Genomic DNA, 11,137 nt, shown 5'->3' with positions numbered 1-11,137 from the left:
TCTCTCACGATCTTTTCCATCTTTAGCGCTTAGTGACCGGTTAGATTTGATATGAATTAGCCCGCTATATTTGACGGAGCTATAATTTAATCGGGCTTCATAATTAATTATTTTTATCCCAAACAATTTCTTTATACATACCTAGCAGCTCATCACAAGCAAGGATAGGCTCAAATCAACTAAAAGTTTGTAAATATTGAGACTCTCCCTGAGTCAGCCCTGAATGTACCCAATTATCAGACTCATATATTGAACCAAAGATGAGAAATATTCGGAGAGCTAACCAAAAGATCTTTCCCAAGCTAAGTTAATTAAAAAAAATATTAGACATTATCAAAGACCTCCACAAACGGGGACAAGAAAGGAGATTTTGATCATTTGGTAATCCAAACCAAAGATCTAGATTAGACCCCGCATATGGGCACAATGCACTATTCTGAGCACCCTACTTTCACCGTGTTTATAAGAGGAAATATTTTATAACACTCAATTCATCCAAAATTATTAAATTATTCTTATTTATTGTTAATTATTGGATAACTAGCTTCAAGGCCTTACATATACTGTAATATGTATAGCAAATCATATTTTAAAATAATACCATTTTTGTTACAAGGTGTAATGCAACTTGTAATAATTTTTCTTGTATTCATATATCTAATATTATGATAGGATCGATTAACGTATCAAGAGTGTTTAGAAGGGGGGTTGAATAAACACTCATAGTTAAAACTGATCTTTTCTAATTTTGAGTTCAGTTTGGTAACAAACTGATTCTCGGAATCTTGTTGGTCAATTACAATCAGTTAAACTAAAGTAGTTGCGGAAAATAACTGACTGAAAGATAGAATACGAAACTGAAATAAAGTAGGCAATGGTTGTTTCTGGATGTTCGGAGAATTTAATTACTCCTACGTCACCCCTTCTATCTCAAGGATAGGATATCCACTAAAAGACTTTGATCAAATACAAGAATTGTACTGACCCACTTCAGTTTGGACTTAACACTGCCAAAAACTGAAACTCTTAGTTTAACAAAATGTTCTCAGTGCGTAACTGATCTTAGCACTATCGAATTTCAACGATTATTACAACTTGCTAGTGAGCTAAAATTGTAGCCTTAACTGCTACGAATATATCAAGTAAGAGTGAGCTAAGATTTTGACAGAGTGACAGCAAGCTTTTCAATAGTGTTGACTCCCTCTTTTTCAGCTGTTTTTCTTTCATATTTATAAGCTTCTTTTCTCCAACGGTAACTTGAGATGAATTTGAATCTTTGTATCCGTTGATTTCTACTTGATTATTCCTTGGACATTGTTTGCTTCATTTATTGTGATGCGGCGTCTTAATTGCTTTCGCCAAAATACGTTTTTCTAAGCTGTATTGATTGAAGTGATGCGTTGCAATCTTCTATGTCTCTTGACGGTTGAATGTTCTTTCCCGAGACATGTTCAGTTGAAGGGTGCTTAGCATACGTCTGAATATATCAACTGATCAGTTTCCAACTGATCAGTCTTCTTTATTAGATCAGCTGATTTCAGTTGTTAAGTCCAGTTGCTGAGTTCAGTTTACTCGATCAGTTGGTTCGTATTTTTAGTTGGTTCATATTTTGTCAAACGCCGGAATTTAGTTTCTAACAATTTCCCCCTTTATGGTGTTTGACAAAACTAAGTAAATAATAACTGAACATCTGAGCTCATTGTAGATAAAATAAGAGATTGAATTTCTTGAACTGAAAGGGATCTTGATTTAATAACAGCTGAATCTAATAATCTGATTAACTGCTTCAGCAGAAAGGGATCTTGATTGAATAACAGCTGAATCTAATAATCTGATTAACTGCTTCTGCTGTTTCTCAAGATGCTCTTTGATCTTTGATTACTTCCCCCTTTTTGTCAAACAAATCCATCTTCTCAGATAATTTTCGAACGTCAGTGGAAAGAATTTTGACATCTGTGGAGATACTTGAGACAGTAGTTTGTAAACAAGTCTGCAGCAATTCCATTTTATTAGAAACAGAAGTTTCCAATCGCTCAACTCGTTGACTGATTATATCCTGAGTTGTATAGAGACTTTGAGCTAGACCTCTGCTATTCTTCATCACAAGTACAGTTCGGGTAAAAGACTCCATGTTTGCTTGAATGACTTTCAGTTTTGCGTAGTCATATTCAATTGAAGAATCCAATTTGACAGTATGAGAGAATTGTCTGGATTTCATTAGTAATCATCTGCTGCATATTATGTTGCATATTCTGGATTTCTTCAAGAACAAGATCCATTTCTGTGGATTGAAGAGGAGGTGACTGATTAGATGTTCTTGGTTCATGTGAGACTTGATCAAAGACCACCATGGTCCTATCAGATAATATCGTTTCAGAAACAGTCTGTGCTAGAATGTCTGTTGCAGCAATTTCTTCGTGAATTTGAGGTGGTGAAAGTGGATTTTGATCAACAGATAACGCTTGGTCAGTTTCCACTGGTGCCTCTTGTTGAGAGTTTACTGAACTTGGTTCTGGCTCCTTTGTTTGAATGAGCAATCGACTCACCACATTTTCAGCAGCTGCTTGACCTGGAGATTTTTCTAGTTCATCAGTTTGAGTGACTTGTTCAGCAGAGATTTCTGGCTGAACTGGTGCTTCTTCTTGTTCTTGCATTGAATCTGGGACTGGCTCTTCAGCAGCAAGTGGTTCAACTAGTTCTTCAGATGGTATCTGAACTTCTTGTTCTGGTTGTTCAATTGAAGGAGCAACTGATTCAGAATGTATTTCTTCTAGCTGAGCTTCCAGAGCTACAGCCTGAATGATTTCATCAATGTTTGCAAAAGATAGTTCAGTTTCAGAATACAGCTGATGTTCAACCTGAGAAGATTGAGGCATATCCTGAACTGGCTCTTCAGCAGCCGGTTGTGGAGATGGCTCGTTCTGTTGGGAGGATGATGAATCTTTTTCTGCATTTGGATTGGAGGATTTGTCAGGAAGAACCAATTCCTGATCTTGTTCCCAAAATCTGATTTCCCTTTGTAGGCCACTAAGATCTGAGTCCAGTTGGGTGAACACAACTCTATCATGATATGCTGTTGGATCTATGGGATTGTAGTTGGATTTCAGCTTTTCAACCATTCTTGTCAACTTTTTGACTCGAATTTGATCAAAGAAATATTTTTGCCTCTCCAATGCCTGAGCAATAGTAGCAGCTTTGACTATATTTAACACAATCTCTTCAAGTTTAATAAACTTTTTCAGTTGGGATTTGTGCTTCAGCTCTTTGGCAAAAATTTCAGTCCTAAAACTCTTCCAGCTATCAAAAGATTTTAGTCTCGATGTGGCAAATGCATTTACCTGTTCCCAAACCAGGTCAATGTGAGTTTGGATGGTATTAGATGGCCTTGGTTCTTCAACTAGCTTGCCCTTTCCTTTTTCAGTTGTGAGAATGTGAGGAATATCCAAACCAGAGTGAGTGGTTTCCACTGGTTCCTTCAATATAACACCTTTAGATCTGGCCCGAGGCAAAATGGTAGGTCGATTTACATGAGTCAAAGGAGCTCTTGCTTTAGCAGGTGCCTTTTCTTCAGTAACTGAATCATCAGGTGAAACAACTTGCAAAGGGATAGCATGAATAGGCTGTTGGGCAGGTGATTGAGTCAATCTCTCAGTTGGAATAAATTCCACCGCTGTTATTGGTTTAGTTCTTTGCATCCTTGCTCTCTTGACAAGTTTAGGAGAAAGAGTTTTCTCCGAATCTGATTCACTGATAATCAGTTTTCGTTTTGCAGTCTTCAGTTGGGCCAAAGTTTTGGTCTTCTTGATTGGTGTTGGAGCAGGTGGTTGCATTCCAACCTCCTGTTTAGTTTTCAAAAACTGTTTAGGAGAAATGTCCAGTTTGGTCTTTGGCGGTAAGATGTTCTTGGCATTGAATACCTTGAACTTTGATGATTTTCCAGCATTGTCAGCTACCAATCCTTTTAGTTTCAGAAGATAACTGATTGGAATAGCAAAGCCTCTTGACTGTTTGGTAGATTGAAGCATATTCCTCAGAATATTGAAAATAATATGCCTCCAGTTAGCTTTCTTCTCTCCCATGATGATGGTCATCACTTGGAATTTTTCAAGAGTAAGGGCAGCATAGGAGCCAGCCTTAGCCAATATGCCTTTTGCCACAATGTCGGCTAATAATTGAATTTCTGATTTCAGCTCTTTCTTTGGATCGAAAACTTTGATTTTCTGCCCATCAGCAGACAGCAAAGATTGCATTTCCTCAATGTCAGATGTTTTGACTTCAGAAAAACCGACGTACCCATCAGTTGGCAAAGAGAAAATTTCTTCAAAGTCCTCTTCAGATAGGATCAACAGTTGATTATTGAAGGTTACAGAGATATTTCCATCAGTAGTGACGAACCCCTTCAGATAGAATTCATTTACTTCCTTGGGGTATATCTCCTGCGAAGATTGTCCCAAAAACATCCTGAGACCAGCAGATTCAATCTTCAGAAAAACATTCTTAACTTCTGCTTCTTGAATTGATAAAACTGAGTCAAAATCGATGGCCATAGCGTTCAACACGTGAGCTGGGATTTGATTCGCCATTTCGACAGATAAAATGATCTGAAATTCGTAAACGATAAGCTCTGGAATTAGTATGCTATTAGAAACTGATTGTATGCGTAAGAAGAAAACTGAATTCAAGCGGGATTAGTACAGTTGTTCGTGACTGTTCAAATTCGAAACACGTGTCAGTCCATTAAAAATTTTGAGTAAAACTATGTGTACGTGTGTTGTGGGCGTTTGTGAAAAAGATGAACGGTTTAAAATAGGCCACGTTATGAATCTGCAGTCACGTCAGTTGATTTGGAATATAATAAGTTTTAAATTTGTTAACTAATTTGAGAAGATTTGTAAAATATCCAGCTGAACGATCAGTTGGGAAACTGATTCATTTCAGTTGAGAGTTCACAAACAATTGTCTTCTCAGTTAACCTCTTCAAAACTGATATTCCCCCTTAATCGATGCATAAAATAATTAAAGCGACGATATAAAATAAATTTAAAGGTCAGAAAGATTATCGTTTGCTGAAACGTTGACGACCCTTCATCTTCCATGACTCTTGGCTATAAGTAGAAGTGACATGGTTAGTTTCAGTCATATTGAAAAACATATTCAAAGTAAAAAGAATGGCAGATGCTAGTAGCTCGAGTGCTTCACCATTTTCTTTGGAGACTAGGAAGGTTGTAATAGAAGATTAAGTCTTCTATGAGAGTCTTCACTACTGGGAGAAGCTTCAGAAGCTTGAGTTCCTGTATAATACAGGCGATGCTACTACTCCCGAGCTGATGGCAGAGTTGAGAAAAGTGCGGGAGCACTTGCACATAGCTGTGTGGGTGGATATCTTCATAGATGGTCATATCTATTAGCTGATGCTTCGAGAGGAGCTGAAGATCCTTAGGCGCATAGCTGGTTCTCACAGCTTTTCAAAGACATCTACTGGACCTTTATCTGCTTGGTTGAAGATGTGGATAATTGTTGTAGAAGAGATATATAATGATGTAATCCAAGCAAATATTTATGGTTGAATGAAACATTTATTTTGGCTTAATTTTGTTTTTCTTTTTCCCGCAAATAATAAGTTTCATTAGTTATTATATATGAATTACGATCATAAACAGATAAATTGATGACTGGTTAAGCGCTAAGTAATAAATATCAAACTGATATCAGTTGATAATGAACAACTGATAGTTAAGAAGCCTCGGTAAATGAGAAAGATGCTTCGGTTGATTTGAGTCTCTTCAGTTTCTTCAACATTTAAATTTCATCTGTCTATAAATAAGATGATAGAATGTGAGACAATAACAGTTCAATATGTCGGATTCAAGTAACTCTGATGCATGCAGTAGTTCGCATATTCAAGTTATTGAGCAGTTAAGTCCTTATTTAGAAGAATTGAAGAAGACAATGGAAGAATATGTCTTGATGAAAGTGATGTCAACATGGTTCAAGATTCATGATTTGCAGAGGGTAAGTAGTAGTGGTGCTATTCCTACTCGTGCTCAAGCAGCAACAGCAAGAAAATACATTGATCGTTTTGAAGTTAGGCATGTTACAGATCTGATTGATGACAAATGTCTGTTAGAAGCAATGTTATGGAAGGAATGGCATGTGGTTGAGAAGATTTCTACAACTAGATCATTTTCTAGAATCCAAATTTATGAGTTGAATAATTGGATTAGAGAATGCCAGGATTCAGTTGGTTCTATGATATCTTCTGTAAACTGCGATCGATGGTATTCTTAATAAAGTATTATTTTCAATTTGTTGTGTTCTTATTTTCTGCAAATAATTCTATTAGTAAAGCAACATTAGTAATACTTTTAAGACAAATCAATTAAACCAAGAATATTGCGAAAGTAAGAAAACTTAGTCTCGGGTAATGGTTTGGTGAAGATGTCAGCTGCTTGTTGCTCAGTTGATATATACTCCAGTCTAATGTCCTTCTTCAAAGCATGATCTCTAATAAAGTGGTGTCTGACATCTATATGATTTGTCCTTGAGTGAAGAACTGGATTATAGGTGATGGCAATTGTACTCGTATTGTCACAAAATATGGGCGAATTATTTGTAATTACTCCATAATCTCTCAGTTGTTGCTGGATCCAGATCAGTTGAGCACAGTAACTACCAGCAGCAAGGTATTTTGCTTCAGTTGTTGAGGTAGCTATAGATGTCTGCTTCTTGCTGAACCAAGAGATTAGCCTGTCTCCTAGAAACTGACAAGATCCACTTGTACTTTTACGATCAAGCTTACATCCTGCATAATCTGCTTCTGAAAATATCCAACTAAATTGAAAGTAGACTCTTTAGAATACCATAACCCAACATTTTGTGTACCCTTAAGATATTTCAAAATTTTTTTAGCAGCTGAGAAATGTGATTGCTTAGGATTTGCTTGAAATCTAGCACACATACACACAGCAAATACAATATCAGGGCGACTGGCAGTTAGGTATAACAATGACCCTATTAAACCTCGATATAATGTCGCCTCAACTGATGTTCCCCCTTGATCAGTATCCAATTTTACTGATGAGCTCATGGGAGTATTTGCAGCTGAACATGATTCCATGCCAAATTTCTTCAGCAGCTCATTTGTATATTTAGTCTGACTGATGAATATGCCAGTCTCCAGTTGCTTCACTTGCAGTCCAAGAAAGAATGTCAGTTCACCCATCATGCTCATTTCAAACTTATCCTGCATCAGCTTAGCAAACTTTTCGCATAATTTGGGGTTTGTTGACCCAAATATGATATCATCAACATAAATTTGAACTAATAAAATGTGATTATTCTTAGTAAATTTGAACAAGGTTTTATCAACTGATCCAATAGAAAAATCATGATCAGTTAGAAATTTTGAGAGAGTTTCGTACCAAGCTCTGGGAGCTTGTTTAAGACCATATAATGCTTTGTTCAAATGATATACATGATCAGGAAAGTTGTGATTTACAAAACCTGGGGGTTGTTCAGCATATACTTCCTCTTGTAGCTGGCCATTTAGGAATGCACTTTTTACATCCATTTGATAGACTTTGAAGTTCTTGAATGAAGCATAGGCAAGGAATATTCTGATTGCCTCAAGTCTTGCAACTGGTGCATATGTTTCATCGTAATCAATTCCTTCCTCTTGCCTATATCCTTGTGCTACCAGTCTCGCTTTATTGCGCACAACTGAACCATCCTCGTTCAGTTTATTTCTGTATACCCATTTTGTCCCTATAATAGTTTTTGAAATTGGTCTTGGAACTAAGTTCCAGACATTGTTATAAGTGAACTAATTTAGCTCTTCTTGCATTGCATTTACCCAGTTAGGATCAGCAAGAGCTTCATCAGTTTTATTTGGTTCTAGTTGTGAGACAAAAGCTGAATAGATAAATAAATTTAGCATTTGATTGCGAGTTCTTACTGGATCAGATGGATTTCCTATTACCAGCTCAGGTGGATGTGATTTTCTCCATCTGTACTCAGTATTTGTTGTATCAGCAATTTCTTCAGTTGGTAACTGAATACAGTTTTCAGTATCAGTTGGTGCTTCGTCAACTGGTATTTGAATGTTATCATTATGCTCTATCAATTGATCATTAGCAACGACTTCCTGTGCATCTGATTTATCCAGTACTTCTGGTTCAGGTGTTTGAAATATGTTTTGATTATTATGACATTCATTTTTGTCATCATCTTCCAAACTGATATCTGTAAATCGATCAACTAGCTCAACTTGATCAGTTGGCTTATCAGTTAGTTCAGTTTCATCGAAATCAACATGAGCTGATTCTTCAACATTTAGGGTTTTCTTGTTGAAGACTCTATAAGCTATACTAACTGATGAGTATCCAAGAAATATTCCCTCTGCAGATTTAGCATCAAATGCTTTTAAATAATTTTTACCATTATCAGGGATAAAGCATCTGCAGCCGAATATTTTGAAATAAGTAATTATACTTTTTCTTCCATGCCAGATCTCATATGGTGTTTTCATATGATTCTTATTAATCATTGATCTGTTCTGAGTATAACACGCAGTGTTTACTGCCTCTGCCCAAAACCTTTGAAAAATACCAGAATCAGCAAGCATTGTTCTAGCAGCTTCTTTAAGGATCCGATTTCTTCTCTCAGCTACACCATTTTGCTGAGGAGTTCTGGCTGCTGAGAGCTCATGCTTAATTCCAGCATTCTCTAAAAAATTTGAAAGAGTTTGATTGATGAATTCAGTTCCTCGATCTGATCTGATTCGATCAATTCCAACTGATTTTTCATTTAAAAGTCTTTTGAAGAGCTTTATCAGTTGTGAAGCAGTATGGTCTTTAGATTTGAGAAAAATAACCCAAGTAAATCTTGAAAAATCATCTACGACTACCAAGGTGTATTTCATCCCCCCTAAGCTCATGACTGGTATAGGACCAAAGAGATCCGTGTGCAACAGTTCTAAGCATCGGGATGAAGATTTACAACCCTTGTTTTTAAAAGAAGATCGTACTTGTTTACCATACTGACATGCTGAGCAAAGTTTTTCTTTTGAAAAGTCTATTTTGGGCAAACCAGTTACAAGTTCATGTTTACTCAGATAGGCAATGGTTTTAAAGTTTAAATGGTTTAGTCTCTTATGCCACAACCAGTTTTTAGATGATTTGGAAGCAATAAAACAAACTGGTGCATAAGTTTGATCATTCCAACTGATTTTATATGTGTTTCCACAACGTTTGCCAGTTAGTATGATTTCATCAGTTGAAGTTTTGACTGAACATGAGTTTTTGTCAAAATGTACTGAGAATCCACTGTCGCATGCTGATCAAGTTATACTTCAGGTTTTCTACTAATAGAACTTCTTTAAAAGTAAAGTTACCATGGATAAGCTTATCCTTACCCACAGTTCTACCTTTGGAATTGTCCCCAAAACTGATATTTGGACCACTGTATTTGATCAGTTGAGATAGTACACTTGCATCTCCTGTCATATGTCGCGAACATCCACTGTCCAAATACCATATTGAGTTCTTGTTTGTACCTGTTACCTACAGTCACACACATAATATAATTTGGTACCCATATCTATTTGGGTCCTGAACTGATTAGTCCTTTAGGAACCCATACTTGGATTAGTCTAACAGACTTTCCAGTAACTGTATTCCAAATGGTTTTTCTCGCCTTTTGTGTGCTTGTGTAGTGTACGGATGATACAATATGTGTTTTAGCTTTATTCAACTGATTGTTCAGTCTATATCTCTTCTGAACTGGCTTGCAGTTATAGTAATTGGAATAGCCATTCGAATAGTTTTTGTAAAATCTCTTTGATGACTGACTTTGTGAATCAGTTGAGAATTTTTGACTATAACCAATCCCATATCTTCTAGCCTTGTTCATATTCTCAGTAGATTGCTCAATCAGTTTACTGGGCTCAATTTGTTCTTGTACCACTGCTGATTTGACAAAGTGAATGTATTTCTCTTTGTCTGTTGTTAGCTTTGGTTGAGTATCATTTGGATACATTTCTCCTTGAGTGTTGTACCCTAAACCAGTTTTATCAGAAAATGATTTTTGTGAAATCTGCATCTCATTAGTGCAGTAGATGATTTGTTCCAAGACTGAATAAGCTCAGTTTGTTTTGAGTTTTCAAGCATCAACTTCTGTATTAATGACTGATTTTTGTTTCTTTCTGCTTTTAACTCAGCAATTTCCCTTTTAGACTCAACCCATCGACTGATTCATCAGTTTTGGTTTTATTGTCTGTGGGATCAGTTTGCTTTGCTTTGATTTCTTCAAATGATGATGCAAGCTTTTGATACTCATTTACCATGTCATGTAGTGTTAGAATGAGTTCTTCTCGTGTGAAATCAGTTGAGCTGAATCAAATACCTGTTGGCTAGATGATTCTTCTGCTGCATCATTAGTCATCAAGCACTTTACTTCCTCATCATCACTAGAAGAACTGCATGAGCTTTCTGGTTCCGACTCTTCACTGTCAGTTTCTGCCCATTTAGATATGTTTTCTTCAGCTAAGAGTACCTCATGTTTCTTTCTGAAGACCTTCTTATCTTCCTTGGGTCTTCTTTTGCGTTCATATGATTTCTTTCTTCTATCAGTTGAGCCTTGACTGTCCTTCTTGGGTTTAGGACAATCAGCAATGAAGTGACCTGATTTGCCACAGTTATAGCAGGCATTTGGTTCATCTTTGGAATTGTTCCTTTGGTATGGCTTCTGGAAGTTCCCTTGATTCTTTCTCATGAACCTTCCAAATTTTTTGATGAACAATGACATAGCATCATTACTCAACTGATCAGCAGATTTTTCGACTGAACTGATTGGTTCAGTTCTGACAGCAGCTAGAGCAGTTGTGGCTGCAGAGGTAGATGGTTCTCCTTCTCTGGTCTGCAGCTCAAATTCATAGGCCTTTAAATCAGCAAACAGATCATGAAGTTCGATTTGGTTCAGATCTTTGGACTCCCTCATTGCCATGGTCTTGACATCCCATTCCTTGGGAAGACCTTTTATTACCTTCAGTGCAATCTCTTTGTTGGTATATAGTTTTTCAAGTGCATTTAGCTCATTGATGATACTGCTTACTCTTTCATCATACTCGTGCATCGATTCT

Source organism: Primulina tabacum, chromosome 15, assembly GCF_025594145.1.
Source record: "Primulina tabacum isolate GXHZ01 chromosome 15, ASM2559414v2, whole genome shotgun sequence".
NCBI classification, from domain to species: domain Eukaryota; kingdom Viridiplantae; phylum Streptophyta; class Magnoliopsida; order Lamiales; family Gesneriaceae; genus Primulina; species Primulina tabacum.
Note: the sequence above shows the minus strand (reverse complement) of the source record.